Raw genomic sequence first — 9,661 nt, forward strand, 5'->3', positions numbered from 1 at the left:
TTGTAGCCTGCGTGCTGGTAAAGGACTGCACCAGTACATTGTAAAAGAAGTTTCTCATTAAAGAAGAAAGAGACGAATTGCAGCAGGTGGTTTTCACCCACATTGGGTTTCCACCTTATATCATGGTGTTCATGTGTGTGGCTCTTGTGTGATGTTCTGTTCTGTTATACTGCGCCTGTTTACTGTTAAATTTCTTAATAATGTTCTGATGCATTTACTGAAGATTAAGCTAACTGGATTATAAGATCTCTAGGTATACGCTAGTTGCATTAGACACAGTCGCGTGTACACGCGGGTTCACTTATCTGAAGTCGCGTATATGTTTCTGAGTATGAAATTGAAAAGTTTTATCTGATCTGATAATACTGATTCACCCCCCCCTCTCAGTATTATTTCCAACAATTGGTATCAGAGCAGGTCCTTCAGAGAAAGCTTGATCGCTTGAAGGAAAAGATCCATCAAATGGCTAATCCAGAAAGAGAGGCACACATCAGGCCACCAGTCTTTGACGGGAACAATTTTACTCACTGGAAGATAAGAACCACTGCATATCTACAGTCGCTTGGAGCAGAAGTTTGGGGAATCGTAGAAGGAGGATACAAATTCCCATCAGCAACTCCTACAGATCCAGCAGAGAAAAAGCAATATGAGCTCAATGCCAAAGTAGTTACTGTCCTATTGAGTACTTTGACTCAATCAGAATTTATGAAGATCATGCATCTCAAATCAGCTAAGGAAATATGGGACAAAATCGTTACAAGCTACGAAGGAGATGATCAGGTAAAAATAGCAAAGCTTCAAACTCTCAGAATCCGGTATGAAACTCTTAAGATGCGAAGTAATGAAAGCGTAGCTAATTATTTCCTGCGTATGGATGAGATTGTGAATTGTATGAGGGATCTGGGTGAAGAATTTGAGGAAGTTGTCTTAGTTCAAAAGATTTTGAGATCTCTGTCTACTAAATTTGATTCTAAAGTATCTGCCATAGAAGAAAAGGAGAATGTGCGGAAAATTACCATGTCACAGCTTCACGGGATCTTAACTGCTTTTGAAATGCGACAAGAGGTACCACCAGAGGCCGCATTCGAAGTGTCAGAGGAAGAAGATGAGGTAAATTTTGTCAAGAATCTTGAACGGGGAACTGGACGGTTCAAAGATAAGCTACCTTTCAAATGTTTTCTATGTGGTAGAGTTGGTCACTATGCTGCTAGATGTCCTCATAACAAAGGAAAGATATATGAAGAAGATGGTAGAAGCTATTATACCCATATTAAGAGTTCATTAAATGATAGTGAAGATATTAGAAGTCTCATGGCACATAAGAAGAAGAATGCTTCATCCAATAATAGCGAGGATATTAAAAGTCTCATGGCACATGAAGAGAAGAATGCAGAAACTGAAGAAGTTGCCAAATTAAAAGAACAATTGGAGACAGAAACCAGGGTAAGGGAGAGATTGCAGGATATAGCAAAAGATCAGAGCACAACTATTCAGAGACTTGAATCAAAGATTCTCTCTCTAAAAGAAGATCTTGAAGATCAAGAACATGAAGTGATCAAACTAAAGCGACAAGTGGAAGAAGGGAGAAAAGCTGAAGAAAACCTAAGGAAGCAGTATCTGAAAAAGGAAGAACAACATCAGGTTGAGGTAAATATCTTGAAAGGTAAACTAGAAGAAAAGGATAAGCTCTTACGATTTCAAGATAGTTCTAAAGTCTTGGATGATATTCTTAATAGTCAAAGATCTCCTGCTATCAAGACTGGTCTTGGTTTTCATGAATATGTTGAAGGTGAATCTAGTTCACAAGGTGAAGCAAGAAACTCTAATGAGAAATCTGAAATGCTCAAGGAACAACCAAGGAAAGAAATTTCTCAAGGAAGATCCTTTACTCCTAACTATGGACATGATAGACGATTATCTCCTCCACTGAATAATGTTGAATGTTATGTATGTCATAATCTTGGACATGTTGCAGCCAGATGCAGAAGTAGAATGGTTCAAGAAAGATCATCGCATCCCAGGTATTTCAGAGGGTATTGCTTTGCCTGCAATGCATATGGACACAAAGCAATTGATTGTGATAGAAGGAACATGAAAAATATAAGGTGTTATACATGCAACAACTATGGGCATAAAGCAAGGGAATGCAGGAGCAGATTTCAAAATTCAAGACAAGGGGACCATACATCATCACAGTTGCAGGAATTGAAGAAGACAGAGACAGAAAGGTGTGGGATAACTCAGTCAGCTGACATAACAGACACAGGGGAATCTGAAAGTGATGAAATTCAGTATTCCATCCTGCATACGCTGATATAATGAAGACAAGTCGCGTATATACGCGAGTTACAGGCTGCAAAGTCGCGTATATGGAAAAAGGGCAGCAGAACAGACCCAGGTTCAGTCATGGTTGGCTCAGGCTCAGGGGGAGCAGAACAGACTCAGGAAATGGTACAGACATGGTTGGCTCACACTCAGGGGGAGAATATTCTTCAAATAATGCATTGTTGGCATTATGGTTAGAAGTTGTTGATAAAGTCTATGAAGCTAAATGATACATCTTACTGTTTAGGAATGGTATTGCAGGCTGATGCTTATGGTACAGATCATGATGCTGTTGGTGGCTTTCATAAGTCTTGGTCTAGATATTTCATCACAATGTTCATGTATCTTCACATGGTTAGGTGGATGAGTCAATATTGGTATATCCCCACTAGGTTGGGTGATGAATGTATGTTGAGTCTTTTGGTGATAGGAAGGTCTTCTATGATGTATAAGTCTTTGTTCTTCTTGAAGAACATCTCTTGCAGATCTTGCCTACAGTCAAGGGGAGCACATTTGGAGATTTCAGCAGGTACTTAGGGGGAGTATGGACAGCAGAAGGTATACCAAAGAAGAGAATATCTTGGTCCACCCTTTGCCCTTGATGTCAAAGGGGGAGAGTGACTTGGTGTGGTGGTTGCCATCAAGTCCAAAGGGGGAGATTGTTGGCATTATGATTCAAGTGTTGTCCTTGATGGCAACTCACTCAGAGGTTGGTACAGATGCTCAGAAGTTGGTACAGGTGATGGCAACTTAATCAGAAGACAGATCCTAGTACAGCTTGCCAAGGAAGTTCATACACGCAGGTTTTTTAAGCCCAAGTCGCGTGTACACGCAGGTTAGCTTCAGAAAAAGCGCGTGTATGTGGAAAAGTAACTTTGGTCCATGGCGGTTAGTCCTTGGAAGTTGTGCCTATGGTTTCGGACCATTGTGTCTCGACGGGCGTGTCGATCCCTAGTTTTGAAGTTGATGGTATTGTGTTTCTATGGTTTTGGCTCTTGGTATTGAACAAGGCCTAAGGCTATATAAGGAGAAGATCACTAGGCAAAGATATGGTTGTGTGTGTCTGACGCAGTGAGAGGATCTGGTATTGCTGGTTATCTGTTCGGGACGCTTGGCAAGGGTCGGATCTGACAGCAAAGGCAGAAGTAATCATTTCTAGATCTGCACGCGGGTTGCCTTTGGAGAAAGCGCGTATACACGCGGTTTTGGTACAGTGAAGTAGCGTATGCATGATAAGGGTTGATATTTCAGGTTGCTGCTGATTCTGGTGGTTGTTGCAAAGTTCTAGATTCTGGTTTGGGTTCTGTGTTCTTGATGACAGGGTTTCAGTGATTCGGTATTGGGTTGTTTAATGAATTATGATGCAAGTATAAGTTGATGATTGTATTGCGGTAATGTTTGCTTTCTACTCTTGGATCCAGTCTGAAAATTGATGAAACGTGGTCCCTGAAGGTTGTAGGGTCAGCACCTACGTACTAGTAAATGGATCAGCTAGTACAAGAGCTGAGGGGGTTGTAGCTCCCTTCCAAAAGTAGTTGGAAAACGAGAGAGGGTTGTAGCCCTCTGCAGGTTGTAGCCTGCGTGCTGGTAAAGGACTGCACCAGTACATTGTAAAAGAAGTTTCTCATTAAAGAAGAAAGAGACGAATTGCAGCAGGTGGTTTTCACCCACATTGGGTTTCCACCTTATATCATGGTGTTCATGTGTGTGGCTCTTGTGTGATGTTCTGTTCTGTTATACTGCGCCTGTTTACTGTTAAATTGCTTAATAATGTTCTGATGCATTTACTGAAGATTAAGCTAACTGGATTATAAGATCTCTAGGTATACGCTAGTTGCATTAGACACAGTCGCGTGTACACGCGGGTTCACTTATCTGAAGTCGCGTATATGTTTCTGAGTATGAAATTGAAAAGTTTTATCTGATCTGATAATACTGATTCACCCCCCCCTCTCAGTATTATTTCCAACATTTCTCTGCTTGATCATTTTTGTCTTTATCAAAGCCATTCTTGATCAGAGCTTGGTTGAGCTCTAGGATTTTGTTTTCCACAATTTTTTTACTTGTGAAAATATTTCCAAATTCCTTCTGGTTCCATTCCTTTAGCTTCTACTTGATGTGTTTTAATCTCTTATGTAGCAGGAACATAGATGATCCCTGAATCTACAGGTCTTCAGCCCACCATTTTCCAATGTTGCTGATGAAATCCGGGTGTGAAAGCCAAATATTTTCAAACCTAAACGGTTTGTTTCTTGGGGTGCCAATGCCCTTGATCTCCATTTGAATCGGCCAGTGATCTGAGCCTCCAAAAGGAAGAATATCTGCTATTATTTCCTTGTCTAGAAGCATGAGCTCTTCAGAGATCATGAATCTGTCTAGCTTGGAAGCTACCTGGGAATCCCCTCCTCTTTTATTGTTCCAAGTGCAAAGACCATTATTTGTCTCAATGTCCACCAGCTTCATGTTTTCTGAAAAACATTGGAAAGTTGAGGAATCTTTGTTTAGTGCTCTTGTGCCCCCTTTTTTCTCCGAGAGAGATCTAATCATGTTGAAATCTCCTCCTATAACCCACGGTAGCCCTACAAATCTGTTTCGAAGGTCCACTAAGGACTCAATAAACTTGATTTTGTCATCTAACCTTTGAGGGCCATAAACATTCGTTACAAGGTAAGTGTCCCTATTTCCTACAGGCTATATAACAACTGATAAATAATTCCTTGATGCCTCCGCATCAATAATACCTATTTTTTGGGGATTCCATAGGATGAGGATACCCCTTGCTGTATTTTCTACTTTGACTTCTATAAACTCATATCTGCTGAGCCACTTACTATGGATTTGTCTTATCTTTTGAACAGAGCATTTCGTTTCTTGGACAAAAATTATATCCGGAGCTACCTATTTCATTCTATTATTCAGCATTCTCTGTTTTCTTTTGCTTCCTAGACCTTTGATGTTCCAAGTTGTAAACTTCATGATTACAGATTGGTAAAGGAGTAACTGGTTAGGTCTTTCATCTTACCTGAGTCTATCATGAGCTTTCCACATTCCATTAATAGCTTGTTCTGCTTTTTTCTGCCCCTTTTTTTCCCCGGGTTTCTTGGAGCTAATCCTGGAGTTGATTTTACCGCTTTCATTCCCTGCTTGCCCTGTCTTTCAATGTTGTTATCTTCTCCCAAGCCCTTTGTCTGAGTTTTCCATAAGAATAACTGCTTTATTCGATTGCATTCCTCTTGTGGTAGAGATTCTACTCCACCTGTTGTTCCCTTACTCAAGAACCCTTTTTTTTTTTTTTTGTTTCTTTCTTAAACCTACCTACTTTTGAGTTAACTAATAATATTTAAATTTTTCGTTAACCTAATATATACTATTCTTATCAAAAGAATTCATATAATCTTTTTTAGTAAATAATTTATTTTTATTTTTTTCGCCTTGAAAAATATGTAAAAATACTATGGCCGAATTACATGATGGCTTTAGAAATTTCTTTAACTTGGGAATGATACTCATTCAAATTTAGAGCAACACTCTAAGCTAGGGATTTAAGTTCGTATTCAGAATTGTAATTTTTTAAGTTTAGGAGCATTGGGAATTAAAATTTTGTAAATATAAACAATTTTGATAATTATTCCATTACAAATTATAATTTGAAATCTAAGAGAATTAAAAATATTAATTATAATTGTTTTTTTGAGGTGGAATGGTTAATATAATTGAAAGGTTTAAAAAATTAAGAAAGAATATTCCATTGATTAAACAATTTATTTAAAATTTATTTAAAGAAATCAAGTAATTGCATTGAATTTAAACATTGCAATGGTTTATACATATCAATATTGGTAACGAAATACATGTTATTATCTCTGCAATTGCAGGGTATAACATATTGGTAATGTATACTAAATGAACTTGAGTGTTGATAAAAAATTAAATAATTAATATTGAAAGTTAACATTATAAAACAAATATAATTTATTTTTCTAATTTTTCTAATTTTTTTAATTCTATCTATTCTGGTTATGATTGGTGCAATGAATTAGGGTCTTATTTGGTCATCATAATTTTCACCACCATTGTCAAATTATTTTCCTTTGTTGTCATACTTGTACTTATCATGCTATGTGTCATATAAGTACCTGTCATACTAGTATAGAGAATAATCCATTTAGACAATCCATCCCAAACCTCCACCCTTGTCGATATGGCCATGATGTTTTCTAATAGCAACAAAGGAGTATGAACTAGTTATGTGGTGCCCTTGCTCAAATTCAATACCTTTCACAAGAAAAGGAAGCTTATGGGGACCAGACGAGGCATCCAAAGCCATTGAAGACTCCTCGTCGTTCCTCGTAATGCTCAATGCTCGATAATCAAAATGTTGATACCTTTTAACAGCGTTTGCTAAAATCAAACTTTTCTTCTTTTGTTGATCAATATCAAACTCGTTAGCTAGACTTTTATGTAGTTATCGACACAGTGATCCAAATATATTATCTAGCAGGATTCAGAGACCTCACTAGCCCTAGTGTCTGAGTCTTCAACTTTCAAATATTGGAATGGACCAACGTAAACACGTCTCAGCTCTTCACATGTTGGATACATGAATGGTCTCTATAAAATTTCTTTCATGTTGTTACATGAATGGTCAAATTATGTCATTTCTCACTTTCAATTTCAGTAAATTCCCTTAGTTTCAGAAAGCTCAAAATACAGACAATTCATGGGTTGCTACAGTTGATACAATACACACAGATCTGTCAACTTATTTCTCCAGATCCTCATTATTGATTCCCTAATATGTTTTTATAGGAGGTGGTACATTTGTCAACTTATTTATCCAAATCCTCATTATTAATTCACTAATATATTTTTCTAAAAAATGGCAAAACTAGTTAGAATGTGAAAAAATAGTCATTAATAGTTTTTATTAATGGACTACTATAAATAATATATTTTTTTGCTAAAATCTAAATTTTACTTCTCAATTAAAAAAAATAGAAAAATGTCAATTATCATTATCATTTTTTAAATTGCATCCTATGCTCTTAATTTTTAAAAATTAATTTTTCATCTTTTTAATTATATATATAATATTTTAATGATTAATTTCAATAACGCCATATACCTTCGTTAATAACATTTATTACTACTACGTATAATTGAAATGTAACTATTATTTTTAAACGAAAAAAGAACACAGAATTTTGTACAATATGGAAATTAAGGCAGATATTTTAGGACATGCGACATGAGAAATGGTTATCTATGCAGACCTCTCGTTTAATAATCAAATAGTTTTAATTTTACATTCACAATATATACTTGTCCAAACCTTGGTTAGCCTTATGTTTTTATAAGGGGCTAAGCAATTCATTGCTTATTGTGATCTGAGGATGTAGTATATTCTTTTCTCGTCATTAATATTCACTTTTCAATTTTATATTTAATGCATATCAAATTTATATTTCATTTTATGCTAGGATGTTGGCTCACTATTATAGATTTTTTTACATGTTTTATTATAATTTAAATTAACAAAATAAATGATATATTAAATTATCATGATATATAGAAATATTTTAGTTAATATTGTGGTTAAATTTCTCATTATGTTTCATTTTAATTAATTAATTTATGACATTTTTTGCATTGACAATGTATAAGATAAATTATTATTTTAAAATGGAAAAGGTAAATTATTATTTTAAAATGGTAAAAATTATTTTGGTAAAAAATAAATCTACTTTGTTTTTTGTGAACTGCGGTATTTCTATTATCTACAACAATTATAAAAGTACAAAACTTAGGAGCCTCAATCTGCCCCGTAGGGAAACCAAATCTGTTGGCTCCTAGACATCAAGCATTCAATAAAGTTTTCATGCTGGACAATGTCAAAAGCATAGCAGGACATTAAGCCCTCTTTCACCATGTTTTACCAAAAACTATTCTTCCCCAGTCCTACTTGACAGACCCAGTTTTACCCAGTTTTACTACTATTGCTATGGCATACAAAATAATATTCAAAAACCAGAGCATTGGCATTCTAAATTGAAAAGAGAAACAGTTAACAAAAATAAATCTACTTTTAAATAAAATATAATGTTGAATTTGATTAAATTTTGTTTTAAATTTTTTAATGATTTTAAATTAATTTAAATATTTCAGAAATTAATTAAATTTTTAAATTAATTACCATTTTAATTTACTAAATTATTAAATTTCAATAATAGTAATAATAATATATTATCAATAATATATTTTATGTTATTTTAAATCATAAAATCATCACCCTTAAAACAAAGTATATAAAAAGAAAGATATCACAATTTATGTTGAGTATAGGTTTAGTAACATTCACATTAACCTTACTATAAAGTATTCGTAAGTTATAAGATGGACAAATTCATTCTTCCATATATATGGAACCACCAAGACAGAAGTACTTTGGGCAACTTTATCTAAATAATAGATTACATTTTAAGCCTCTTATCATTTCGAACAAGAAAGTATGACCCCGTTAGCATTGATTGTCCCAACTATAAGGTATGCTTATGTTTCAAGTCTGATAACTCCATGTACATGACATATAACCCTATGCCAAATTAGACACATAAGTAAAGTGTGACCCTGGAACAAGATTTCACTTAAACAACCATTTTCATTAACAATCCAACCATGAACAATAATTAACCAAGGAGATTTAGTGGCCCATGGGGGAACAAAATCCAAAAGATTCCAGATGAATTCAAAAGTCCCATGTTATGTTAGAACATGGGTCTAACAAAACTAAACTAACTTAAACATGGAGTGTGCCTTAGAGGCCAACATGATTAACATACACCTCCCCTAATATGTGGTCTCCCTATATAGGTATGGTCTTGGATCGATTTCCTAAGTGCCTGATTGGGTACATGCAAGTTTTAAATGCATTACTTTACTACTTTGATTCTCAATGTACCTCAATTCAATGGTTGACTCTCAAAGCACCTCAATTTAGTGTATTTTTTATTGAAGTACATTAATTAGGAAAGAATTAGGAGTTGATTCTTAAAGCACCTGGAAATCTTAATAAGATCTATTAATTATTGTTTACCCTTAGATCTTACCACTAAGAGGGCTCTAGTGTTTTTCCTATTCAAGTAAGCAATTTTTTTCCTTTGAATAGAAAACCTTAATGTAGTGATAGACAAACAAAACTCTGCAACAAAATACAACATATTTGTAATTCATAATCTAAATCTAATTTTAATTATCATTATACAACAAATTATAAAGTTAAAAAACTTTAGTTAATTTTACATAAATATATAATAAAAACGTTAAAAAAATACTAAAG

The sequence above is a fragment of the Pinus tabuliformis genome, chromosome J (assembly GCF_031772625.1).
Source record: "Pinus tabuliformis cultivar Carrire ecotype Pingquan chromosome J, CPIR1, whole genome shotgun sequence".
Lineage (NCBI taxonomy): Eukaryota > Viridiplantae > Streptophyta > Pinopsida > Pinales > Pinaceae > Pinus > Pinus tabuliformis.